Genomic DNA, 14,056 nt, shown 5'->3' with positions numbered 1-14,056 from the left:
GCTTCTATTTTGTAATAAAAGATGATTTTGTTCATCCTATGATGCAGAAGTCTAAAACACTTTTTCCAATTATGTAAAGTATTATAGGAAATGATGTATGTTGGATTATTTAGGTTGAAACACTCGGAGTCGCATGGTCCAGGAGGAACTTCTACAACACACAATTGTTTGGGAGTTGGAATCTATGCCCACAATTACATGTCATATCAATGGGTCCAACCGCAAGATCAGTGGACATTGGCCTCATGTGCAGAAGATCTTGTTGAACCTGAACCAGAAAAATTCAGTTTGTACCATAGATGATCCGATATATTTTGAATGATATGTCTTCCCGTTGTGTCTGCTTAATAAATAGTCAGATTTATTTTCTACCGTTGCCCCCTTCCCATGACCTACAACATAGCTTCAAAACTCATTAATTGATGAGATAAAGAACCATCCTTACTTGTTGGTCACACAATAAAGTGACTGTTCATTATGCCACTTCTTTTATATGAGAGCAATAGGTGAAGCAACTTTCGTATGTATGTCTCCTTCATTTATATGGATAGAACATGTGAGAAGGGGTTGATCGATGGAGATGGGAAGCGTCGATGATTTAGTAACAACAAATGATGGGAATGAGATACATCCGAAACGTACGCGAGAGAACGTCGTCAGCATCATGCTACCCAAACAGATAAGGAGCGGCGTGGCTATGCACATATGTACGTACTTGTGATGTCTTCGATTACCGATCGACTTGTTGCGGTACCAGTATGTGTAAGAGGATCACAGAAAGATTATCATTCAGGGATGCACTCCCCCTGAACTTTGCATGTCTTGAAGTCATTTCATATCAATTCCATTGATATGCTTCTCTTCTATTGCTTTTTCAGATCCAGATGAATTTCTGTTGCCGGCAATCACCCTTTCTTCATATATCTTGCATTTTAAGAGAGAAAAGACATTTAATTGCACCCTAATGTGAAACATATCATTGAAATAAGATAATTTATAGTAGGAAATAATGATGCAAAATGGACGTATCATAGACAGGTACCCTCCCTGTGTCGACGACGTCCATGGTGTTCGGTCAAATACCATTGAGCTTATTTTCAAATTTCATGTTGTTTTTTAGAGTAGGAAGGATGGCGGGTTACTCGATCATGGAGGATAAGTTGTTGTGCGATGTGTTGTTGGGTGTATCCTGGGTTTCATAGGTAGGGGCAGAAGGGGGCTCTTCTGGTAGCGCGTGCGTGGTTGGGTGTATCCTGGGTTTCATAGGTAGGGGCAGAAGGGGGCTCTTTTGATAGCGCGTGCGTGGTTGGTTTCACGCACTAAAGCACATTACGCCCTACGACATGCACATCCTCGATGAACCCAATATGAAGTCGTTAGTGTATCGATGGTACACCATCCAGACCACCGTCGTCAAGTTTTGTAAAGCGGTTGATCGGCTGGAGACAATGTGGCCATTGCGCGCATCAGCCGTGAAGATCGTAACTTTTGCTTATTCTTACTAAACTTGTTGATTGATTTATTCCTTCCTCGATATTGTTCTACAACTTGTGTAGCATGTTGCCGTTGCCACGGGGCGGAGGGAAGATCATTTACGCACACACAATGTTAGATGAAGGTCAAGGGGCAGTATGTGTGGGACAACATGATTGGTTATGAAAAACTTGTTGAACATCCGGTTAATCTCGCTGATTTGAACTATTGTTGTACTAAACTTTTTTGCATGCTATGTATGGATAATTTATGATATTTCCTATCGGAACTTTGATAAATTCCATTGTGTTTGATGAATTTTGTCCGGTTACCTGAAATGTGGTTTGAAATGTATGTGGATAATTTTGGATGGCTGACTCCTGATCTGTATCAGCGGACAGGTCCCTGTCTTCAAAGGGAGACGGTGTGTGGTTTGCGGGTCAGCGCGGGAGATGCCGTAACACATTAACCATGTAAAGACGAGTATACCGCATTCATGTTCCAGCCAACTCATCCAAAGTGGCAGAGTACAAGACGACAATACTGAGGAGGTGAGGGACCTCAAATGAATATGTGAAATCTTATGTCAGCCAGCAACAACTACACCGGCGGCAGAGCCGACTCTGGCAGAAATGGCGACATTTTGTCAGCCTTCTGCGGCTCCACATGGCACCGGCTGACCGGGCATGTCGCATGAGAGTAGAACCACATGTCGATGCACCCGATGTGGAATTCTCCCCAGCCTCCACGCACACCGCGCACTGGGCCTCGCCGTCGCCGGCACCGGCACCGGCCGAAGCTGTGGTTCCGTACACGAACGTCGGGATGGCCGCAATGGACGCCTGTGGTAGACCTCCCCGCTGGAAGGCTGCTGTGGCCTCGTCGTGCACGAACACCACCGGCCCGGCGAGCAAGCGGCCGGTGTAGGATGGCACTAACAAGATCGGGCAGTAGAGTGCCAGCACGATCCACACGTACCTGATGAACGCGGAGATGAGGACGAGGAGCAGGAGCACCGGGTACGACGCGAGTATCAGCACGCTGATAACCCACAAGTATAGGGGATCGCAACAGCTTTCGAGGGTAGAGTATTCAACCCAAATTTATTGATTCGACACAAGGGGAGCCAAAGAATATTCTTGAGTATTAGCAGTTGAGTTGTCAATTCAACCGCACCTGGATAACTTAGTATCTACAGCAAAGTGTTTAGTAGCGAAAGTGGTATGATAATAATAGTAACGGTAGCAAAAGTAAAGATAAATGTTTTTGGGTTTTTGTAGTAGTTGTAACAGTAGCAACGGAAAAGTAAATAAGCGAAGAACAATATATGCAAAGCTCATAGGCAATGGATCAGTGATGGATAATTATGCCGGATGTGATTCCTCATGCAATAGTTATAACATAGGGTGATATAGAACTAGCTCCGATTCATCAATGTAATGTAGGCATTTATTCCGTAAATAGTCATACATCTTATGGAAAAGAACTTGCATGACATCTTTTGTCCTACCCTCCCGTTGCAGCGTGGTCCTTACGGAAACTAAGGGATATTAAGGCCTCCTTTTAATAAAGAACCGGACCAAAGCATTAACACATAGTGAATACATGAACTCCTCAAACTACGATCATCACCGAGAAGTATTCCGATTATTGTCACTTCGGGGTTGTCGGATCATAACAGATAGTAGGTGACTATAGACTTGCAAGATAGGATCAAGAACACACATATATTCATGAAAACATAATAGGTTCAGATCTGAAATCATGGCACTCGGGCCCTAGTGACAAGCATTAAGCATAGCAAAGTCATAGCAACATCAATCTCAGAACATAGTGGATACTAGGGATCAAATCCTAACAAAACTAACTTAATTACATGGTAAATATCATCCAAACCATCATGGTCCAGCAAGCCTATGATGGAATTACTCACGCACGATGGTGAGCATCATGAAATTGGTGATGGAGGATGGTTGATGATGACGACGGCGACGAATCCCCCTCTCTGGAGCCCCGAACGGACTCCAGATCAGCCCCCCCCCCCTGAGAGAGATTAGGGCTTGGCGGCGGCTCCGTGTCGTAAAACATGATGAAACTTTCTCCTTGACTTTTTTTCTCCCCGAGAAGAAATATATGGAGTTGGAGTTGAGGTCGGGGGAGGTCCAGGGGGCCCATGAGATAGGGGGCCGCGCCCTAGGGGGAGGGGGCGCGCCCCCTGTCTCGTGGACAGGCTGTGGGCCCCCTGGCATTAATTCTTTCGCCAAAAATTCTTATTAAATCCAAAAAGTGCCTCCGTGGATTTCCAGGACATTCCGAGAACTTTTCTTTTCTACACATAAAACAACATCATGGCAGTTCTGCTGAAAACAACGTCAGTCCGGGTTAGTTTCATTCAAATCATGCAAGTTAGAGTCCAAAACAAGGGCAAAAGTGTTTGGAAAAGTAGATACGTTGGAGACGCATCACGCGCTGCCCTGCCCGACGTCGAAGACACCGCCGCCGCGCGCCTGCCACAGGAGGTCCGCTGACCACGACAAGGATGACATGATGGGTCGAAGGCTTCATTCGTGCAATGCTTGCGACTTGTGTGCAAGTGCTTGTGACCTGTGACCTATGAGCATTGATGGCGCCGTCGGCCACAGTTTTGTAGTGTTATATTTGTGTCGAATATACTATGTACGCAAGGGGTTACGTGGACTTGGAATTGTAATTGGTGTGGTTAGGTACGAGTTGTGTAGGAGTCGGACACTTGTATCCTAGGCCTCTTATATACGGAGGGGCACCACACGTTGTAACCCATAACGACTTGATAGCAACAGGTATGCGGGGGAGTCAACGGCTTGTGCCGGCGCCCGAGCGGCCGGTGTTGCGGTATCTTGGGGAGGAGCGCCCACTACAAGAAAAAGGGCTATAGATGGGATAGGCACTAATGGCGCACCAGTCAGGTGGTGCGCCACTACTATATACTAATGGTGCACCATTTGGTGATGTGCCATTAGTGTGGAAGACACTAATGGCGCACCAGACACAAGGTGCGCCACTAGTAATTTGTTTTTTCATTTTTCCATACATACTAATGGCGCATCCGAGCGAAGTGCGCCATTACAAGTTCTAACTAGTAATGGCGCACCAGCCACAGAGTGCGTCAGTACTGTATTCTTTTTTTATTCCTTTTTTTGCAAAACTATTAATGGCACACCGTGTCATAGTGCGCCATTACTAGTTTAAACTAGTAATGGTGCACTATGACACGGTGCGCCATTAGTATATATATTTATTTATTCTACTTTTTTGCAAAACTACTGATGGCACACCACCTGTAGGTGCGCCATTAGTAACCAGGGTTACTAATGGCGTATTTGCAGGTGGTGCGCCATTAGTAACCTGGGACCCCAACAAGATATTTTAGACAGCCACACCTACCCACTCACTTTCCCCACTTCATTCCCTCCACCTCCTTCTCCATGCTTTCGGCTGCCTCCTCCTCCTCACCTCATTTGCACCATAGATTCATCAAAATTAAGTGGTGAAATTACCTTTTTTTGATAGGTAAGTAAGGGGAAAGCTATCTTCATGTTGTAGATCTACTTTTTTTCTCCCTAGCTCGCTCCAACAACGTGCACATGCACTTTTTGTGGCCTTGCTAGATCTATGTATGTTTGTGGTGTTGCATATGTTTGTGGTGTTGCATATATGTTTGTGTTTGCAGATACCGGTATTTGAAATGCGATAGTTGACAATATTTTGCCGGGATGTTGATTCATTTCCGTTTCGACGAGAATTTTGGCACTATGCATTCTTTTTGGTCCTATTTTTAGGGAAGGTCATGCCAAATTTTTTCTTGGTTCTAAAATATCGTTTTGCTCTACCCCGCAGGCGACCATGGTCCGCACGATCACCGAAGGCATCGTGAATAGGTTTTTGAGCTCCACGAAGGCCGAGATGCTTCGAAAGAACGAGACGGAGATAAGATGTCCGTGTCGAAGATGCAAGCTGAAGAGCCTTATTGCGGACCCAGATTCCGGGCAGGTGCGGGACCACCTGCTCTTGCGTGGTTTCATGGATGGCTATCAGTGGCAAGGTGATGAAGATGACTATGAAGTAGTCCATGGGGGTCAGGCAAGAAATGAGGAAGGGCAACAAGACAACCACCGCGGCGAGGGCGGGACAGAAGACGAAGAATCGCCAGGACATGATCACGACGGTGATGTTGTACACAGTCATCATGGAGAAGATGCCGTACATGATGATGAGGAAGATCAAGACGAAGGGCATTATCATGAAGATGAAGATGCCGGAGCAAACGATGATGGAGGCTAGGTGCAGGACCCTCATATTCAAGAGTTGCTTCTCAAGAAGACGGATAATGCGAGAGCTGCCCCCCGAGAGAAAGCCAAGCTGGATCAACTGGAGATAGACGCGGTTACTCCATTGTATGAAGGATGTAGGCCCGAGGATACCCGCCTGAAAGTAATGCTCATGGCTCTGGACATGAAGGTAAAACACAAAATGACCGACGCGTGCTTCGACGAGAACATGTCATTCTGGCACGAACGTCTTCCCAAGGGGAACAAGTGCCCGACAAGTTTCGAGGAGGCGAAGAAAATCGTGTGTCCCCTGGATTTACCGCACGTGAAATACCATGTGCGCATGAACAATTGCATCATTTATCGGGACGAGCACGCGGAGTCTACCATATGTCCGGTGTGAGGCGTCACTCGATACAAGAAGAGGAAGAAAGCTCCTCGAAAATCGGTGTGGTACTTTCCGTTCACTCCTCGTCTGCAGCGGTATTTCGCGGACCCTAAGCTAGCAAATCTCCTGCGTTGGCACGCGGATAGGGAGGAGAAGAAGCGTGAAGATGACGGAAATGATCCGGAGATAAATAAAGAAGACAAGATGCTGAGTCACCCTAAGGATGCGAGCCAGTGGCAAGCGTTGAACTTCGAATACCAGAATTTGGGAAGGATCCAAGGAACATCGTGTTGGGCGCGAGCACCGATGGAGTCAATCCGTTTGGCAGACAGAGAAGCACACATAGCACCTGGCTTGTGTTTGTGTGGATGTACAACCTTCCCCCCTGGTTGTGCATGAAGTGGAAGTACATTCACATGAGTATGCTAATTGAAGGGCCGAAACAACCAGGGAACGACATCAATCTGTATCTGGGGCTGCTGAAGGAGGAGCTAGACACGATGTGGAAAACGCCAGCCAATACGTGGGACGCCGCAGAGAAAGAATATTTCCCTATGAGAGCCGCACTGCTCACGACGGTGCACGACTATCTCGGTTACGGATATCTCGCGGGGCAGGTAGTCCACAGATTTTCTGGATGCGTAAGGTGCATGGATGACACAATGTATCGCCAGCTAGATAGAGATCCCGGGTCTTCGAAAACCGTGTTCATGGGTGATCGAAGGTGGCTTCGCGACAATGACCCGTGGAGGAAACGCAAGGATCAGTTCGATGGTGAAACCGAACCCCGAAAACGCCCGCGTACGAGGAGCGGCGAGGAAATAGACGAGCTGTTGAAAAATTGGAAAGATTGCCCACTGCCGGGAAAGAAGCAAAAGGCGCCAGAGCCGGGAAAGAAGCGAAAGGCGCCAGAGCCGCTGCTGAAGGTATGGAAAACAAGGTTTGTTTTCTGGGACTTGCCGTACTGGAAGATCCACCGTGTGCCTCACAGCCTTGATGCCATGCATATCACGAAGAACGTGTGCGAGAGTCTGCTTGGTACCCTGCTCAACATGCCAGAGAGGACCAAAGATGGGCCGAAAGCAAGGGCAGACTTCAAATCAATGGGCATCAGGCAGGAGCTTCACGCTAATGATGATGATGATGAGGCGAAGCAGGACACAGAAAGTCGTCGCAAAGGCAAAAAGGCCAAGAAGACCGGAAATGACTATCCTCCCGCATGCTTCACTCTAAGTGAGGAGGAGATCGAGCAGTTTTTCACCTGCCTCGTAGGAGTAAAACTTCCTTACGGTTACGCGGGGAAGATAAGCAGATACCTAGACCCAGCGAAGCAGAAGTTCAGCGGGATGAAGTCTCACGACTGTCATGTGCTGATGATGCAGATACTTCCAGTTACAATCCGTGGGATCATGGACGCGCACGTCCGTGAAACGCTATTTGGCCTATGCAACTTTTTCGACATCATCTCTCGGAAGTCGATTGGCGTGAGGCAACTCAGAAGGCTACAAGAAGAGATCGTGGTGATACTATGCGAGCTTGAGATGTACTTCCCGCCCGCATTCTTCGACGTTATGGTGCATCTGCTAGTCCATATCGTGGAGGATATCATCCAAATCGGGCCGACGTTCCTGCACAGCATGATGCCATTCGAAAGGATGAATGGTGTCATCAAAGGATACGTTCGCAACATGTCACGTCCAGAGGGCAGTATAGCCAGGGGCTTTCTGACCGAAGAGTGCATCTCCTACTGCACGAATTATCTAGGCATCGAGAACCCCGTTGGTCTACCCGTCAACAGGCACCTCGGCAGGCTCGCTGGATGGGGTCACCGTGAGGGTCGCCGCGAAATGCATGTCGACTTCGAGGGTCGACTCGCCGACTTTGAAAGAGCAAACCTAGTCGCGCTACAACACATAGACATGGTCGATCCTTGGGTGGTAGAGCACAAAACCTTTATTAAGAAGATGTACAATGACCGAGGCCAACAGAGGACGGACGGAGATATAATCAAAGAGCACAACTCGTGTTTCACGTGTTGGTTCAAGCAGAAGCTTCTGTCGTCCCCTTTACATGAGGATTCTTCCGCAGAAGAACAACTCATATTCGCCTTGTCACAGGGCGCCGAGCACAACTTGATGACCTATGAGGCGTACGATATCAACGGCTACACATTCTACACCGAGAACAAGGACATGAAGAGCGATGGTTATCAGAACTCCGGGGTAACGATGGAATCCTACACCGGTAACGACAAGGACAGATACTACGGAAGGATCGAGGAGATCTGGGAGCTGAGCTACGCTGGAGAGAAGGTCCCGATGTTCCGTCTCAGATGGGCGAAGAGCGTCCTAAAAAAAGACCGGTATTTCACCACCATGGTTATACCCGAAGCCAAATCCAAGGCCGCGCGCGCAAACGTCACCGCGAAAAATAAGCCATAGGTACTGGCTTCCCAAGTGGACCAATGCTTCTCCATTACCGACCCGTCAAAGCTCAGTCGTGTTGTCGTGAGGACAGACAAAAGGAAGATCATCGGAATGGATGGAGTAGCCAATGAACAAGACTTCAACATGTACAGCGACCCGAAGATCGAACATGACGACGACGATGAAGTAGCAGCATACACCACAAGAAGAAGCAGGACCACCCTACCTAAAGGACATCCGTTCCACAGAAGAACTCCATTTGCGAAAAAGAAGAACAAGAAGATTGTGAACAGATAGCTAGGCCTCTTATATACGGAGGGGCACCACACGTTGTAACCCATGACAACTTGATAGCAACAGGTACGCGGGGGAGCCGACGGCTTGTGCCGGCGCCCGGGCGGCCGGTGTTGCGGTATCTTGGGGAGGAGCGCCCTTAGTCATGCCCCGGAGATGTAGCCATATCGGTGAACCTCGTTAACAAATATCGTGTCTCGGTGTGTCGTCTATGATTTTGCATTAGCATTTTATTCTAACATGTAGGCTGAGGATTAAAGGCTCTGGAAGAACTGGATAATGCCTTTCGTTGACGGCCCAGGCAGCTGCATGTAAGGCACGGCGGATTTGAGTTGATTTATTGAGCAAGCAAGGTCGCCTCTGGCATTTGAATTTAGTCCTAGACTAGATATTGTGATCTTGGATAATATATAATGATCGAATGCCAATTAGGTCCGGTTCTTCTTTTAGCAGAGGGTCCATGGATTGACGACAAAATGCAGGGTATATGCCATGGTTTAGTGTACGATCATGTCATCAGCTGTCTGGCATCTCTTCTCGTTTTGTATTAGGCTTAAGCTTATCGTGTTCGAGCCATCGCGTGCAGGTACGCCGGGTGAAACAGCCCAAGATATTTCTTCCGTAGTTCGATGTGATCCACTGCAACCCAGTCGCCAAGACTCTCAAGGAGGGAAGAGGCAAAGGATGAAAGGATTATACGATCTAAACGTGTGGTATATTTGGTTTGATACGTTGCATTCTGATGAAGCCAGCCGAGATGGACACTTATTATATGGCACGACATTTCAGTCAGTTCAAAAAGCCCGGATATTACTGGCAAAGACCTTGAGAAGCTTTCTTTCACGTGTTTATTATGAACGAGATCATCTCGATTGAAATTTCTTTTGCACAAGCTTGATGCAGCAGCTGACCCCCCGGTTATTTCAAACACTAAAAAAACTGGCACCCAGCTGCAGCGCCCCTTCCAACGGGTGCCCCCCAGGACGGTCAGAGATCATCTGACTTAACTCACGCAACTGAGATGTGAGCCCATGTACAAGTTGGTCCACATGTCATTGTTAGGAAATATGCAACATAGTATTATCTCAAGGCCAAAGCCATCATATATACAAGTATAGGGGGAGGCCAAAGGCCAAAATACAGAAAGCCAAAAGACATCATAAATATAACACTAACAACCCCCCACCCCCCTCAAACTCATGGTGGATCTGCAACACTGAGTTTGAAGAGGTAAAATCCATGTTACGCTCTAGTTTGGGCCATCGTGAAGAAGTCCACTAGCTGTAACTCAGAAGGCACATATTGAAGAGCAACAACATGGTCCGGCACAGCAGCGCGCACAAAGAAAGCATCAACCCGAATATGCTTGGTAAGTTCATGCTTCACGGGGTCCCGTGCGATACTGATAGCACATGTACTGTCTGACGGGAGTGTAGTAGGTGTAGTAATAGAAACACCAAAATCTTTGAGTAACCAGCGTAACCAAGCCACCTCTGCGGTGAGAAGAGCCATAGCTCGCAACTCATCCTCAGCACTCGAACGGGAAATTGCAGTATGTTTCTTTGTCTTCCAGGCAATGAGAGAACCACCAAGAAAGACACAGTAAGTAGAAAGTGAACGACGATCCGAGGGATCACTAGCCCAGGTAGCATCTGAATAGGCCTGGAGCTGTAACGAGTTGGAATGAGGAAAGAAGAGACGGTGAGAGATCGTGCCACGAAGATATCGTAGAACACGAAGAAGGTGACTATAGTGAACCGAAATGGGAGAAGAGACAAACTGACTCAGGATATGAACAGGATATGAGATATCTGGACGAGTGACGGCGAGATAGACAAGACTGCCAACAAGATGACGATAACGAGTCGGATCAGACAAGGGCTCACCATCGGAAGCACTAAGATGAACATTAAGCTCCATAGGAGTCTCAACAGTTCGCTCATCACTAAGAGACGCCCGAGCAAGAAGATCCTGGATATACTTTTCTTGGGAAATAAAAAAGCATCAGAGGTGGAGAAAACCTCAATCCCAAGAAAGTAACGAAGATGACCAAGATCAGACATAAGAAACCGCTCATTGAGAATAGCCTTGACAAAGGCAATGTACTCGTCGCCAGTGATGATCATGTCATCAACACATAGAAGAAGAAGAGTGCAACCATGAGCGGAAAGGTGGACAAACAACGCTGGATCATGAGCACTGGAAGAAAAACCAACTGCAGTCACCACAGAGGCAAAACACTCAAACCAAGCACGAGGGGCTTGCTTGAGACCATATTGAGAGCAACGAAGATGACAACCCATGCCATCAGGAACAAAATACCCAGGTGGTGGTTGCATATAAACCTCCTCACGCAACTCACCATTAAGAAAGGCATTCTTAACATCAAGCTGAGACACAGACCAATGACGAACAGAGGCTACAGCGAGAAGTGTGCGGATAGTGGTCATATGGGCCACAGAAGCAAATGTCTCATCATAATCATGACCATGCTCCTGCTGAAAACCACGAGCCACAAGCGAGCTTTATATCGCTCAAGAGAACCATTAGAGCGAGTCTTAATCTTATAGACTCACTTACAAGTGATGGGACGACCACGAGGAGGAAGAGAAACCAGATCCCACGTGCCAGTGCGCTCAAGTGCAGCAATCTCCTCTGCCATAGCCAACTGCCATTCAGGATGAACAACAGCATGACGATACGAGGTAGGCTCAAGGACAGCCAAAAGACAATATTTGGAAGGAGAATATCGATCAGGTTGAGGACAAGGCCGAGCTCGAAGACCATAAGTCGGATGGGAAGAGGAAGACGGCACACCAGAAGTTGATGGCGCATCAGTGGACGCATCCACAACACGTGGACGAAGATTGTAATGGAAATGAAAAGAGGGACATGTAGGAATCACGAGAGGTGGAGATGGGGAAGACATTGGTGTTGACGGGTAAGGCGCCGTTGATGAAGGTGGAGACAAGGTATGTATCGGGGATGAAGGTGGAGAGTCATCCGATAAGGGAGGAGAAGAAACTGTGGGAAAGGATGGCGCCATGTCTGCAACAACGGGAGAAGGAGAGGTAGGAATATGAGGCACAGACGGAGGAGTATCAGGAAATGTGAGAAAAAGAGATGTCCTCCACAGAAAAGGCCGAGGAGGATGGACGGAGGTAGAAATGACGAGACTCATCAAAGGTCACATCCCGAGAAATACGCACCCATCGACCGACAGGATCCCAACACCGATAAACCTTATGCTCATCACTGTATCCTAGAAAAACACACTCAACAGACAGAGCGGTCAGTTTGGTGCATTCACGTGGAAGAAGAAGAACATAGCAAACACAACCAAACAAACGAAGTGTCGAATAATCAGGGGAACGGTCAAAAAGACGCTCAAAAGGAATACCACTCTGCAGAGCAGCAGATGGCTGGATGTTGATGAGATAGGTGGAAGTGGAAATAGCTTCAGCCCAAAAGTGAGGCGGAAGAGAGGCAGCGATCATCATCGTGCGCGCTGTCTTAAGAAGGTGACGGTGCTTGCGTTCAGCAACACCATTTTGAGCATGAGCACTAGGACAAGAGAACTGGGGAAGAGTACCCTGTTCAGCAAGAAATCCTCGCAGTGCACGAGAGATGTACTCTCTAGCAGAATCTGCATGAAAAACACGAATAGGAGTGGAGAACTGGGTATGAACCATGGCAGCAAATTTTTGTATATAGATAAGACCTCACTACGAGAAGACATGAAATAGATCCAAGTGTAGCGAGTAAAATCGTCTATAAAAAGAATATAGTAGCGATGACCCCCTTTCGAAGGGTGGTAGCCGGGCCCCAAACATCTGAGTGAACAAGATCAAAGGGACGCTCGAACACTGACTCACTGTGAGGATAGGGTAGCTGAATCTGCTTACCAAGCCTACAACCTATACAATCCAACGAAGCATTACCAGAGACAGGCCCCAATACACCACGATGAACTAAAGACAAGAGACGAGAACCACATAAATGGCCAAGACGATGATGCCACTGCTGAAAATAGCTAGCAGATGCGGCTATAGGGGTCGCGAGACTGGTGGTGATCGGAGGGAAGACGAAGCCAGTCAAGCTCCCAGAGACCATCATGGCGTCGGGGGCCAGCACCAAGCAGAGCGCCTGTGCGACGATCCTGAACAGAACATGAATCAAAGTCGAGATTGACCCTACAACTAGAGTCAACAATCTGATTACCTGAAAAGAGCTGCATGCTAAGTTGAGGAACATGAGCAACAAAGGGAACACGAAACGAAGAAGTGCTAAGAGTTCCTTGACTAGCAACAAGAAGGGGCGTACCATCAGCTGTAAAAACATGAACATGTGACTCAACAGGTCGAATGGAGGTCAAAGGGGAAGAATCATGAGTTATATGAAAAGATGCACCAGTATCAAGAATCCATGAGGATGTACCTAAATGACTAGAAGGTGGTCTCTCAGTGCCAGAAAACTTAGGTGCAGAAGCTGCAGAACCTATCGGTGAAGAATCCCAAGCAGCAGAAGGCATCGGAGTTGCGCAATCTCATGCGCAGACAGGGACACCGTGGTAGAGGTCGAGGTAGAACCACCTACCGACAAAGAGCGGTCGCCATCACCCGAGGAGGTCGTGTGGCGAGACGACGTAGAACGAGTGGACGTGGAGCGACTACAATCATGGGTAGAAGCCACAGTAGAAGTCGACATAGAGCAGTCACCACCACATGCAGAAACCATAAAGGGAGTCGACGTGGACCGACAATCACCAGATGCAACACCGGTGGAAGTCACAAAAGATGTCGAAGAGAGAGACAACCACCACCTCCAGACGGGCGAGCACCAAGCACCGATGAAAGGCATATGTGCGAGACAGGATCAATAGATGTCTATACATGAAGTAATCAAATAATTCTATACCACGGCTTACTGATGCAAATATGTTGTCTACTAGGTAGTTGCACAAACATCTGTTCCAACTAGGTGCTTACCTATTGTACTTTTGTTGTAGTCCAAGATTTCTAAGCAATGTAAATTATAGCTTCTGCGGGGCTAGAAGGTACTTGTGGACACCACTTTTAAGAATATAATTGAATTCGATATTATCTTCCTTTGTGTCGGTGAGATACCGGTAAGTCCACAATGTATGATTGCTGACATTTAGCATGATT

At 47.4% G+C, this 14,056-nt stretch overlaps 1 pseudogene; it reads right to left on the bottom strand.

The window, feature by feature from the left end:
- Positions 1-2,073: 2,073 nt before the first annotated feature.
- LOC123094944 (E3 ubiquitin-protein ligase ATL41-like) lies at positions 2,074-4,019 on the bottom strand (annotated as a pseudogene).
- Between the last annotated feature and the right edge of the window lie 10,037 nt (positions 4,020-14,056).

Source organism: Triticum aestivum, chromosome 1B, assembly GCF_018294505.1.
Source record: "Triticum aestivum cultivar Chinese Spring chromosome 1B, IWGSC CS RefSeq v2.1, whole genome shotgun sequence".
NCBI lineage: Eukaryota > Viridiplantae > Streptophyta > Magnoliopsida > Poales > Poaceae > Triticum > Triticum aestivum.
This window is presented reverse-complemented; position numbering and strand designations above follow the sequence as displayed.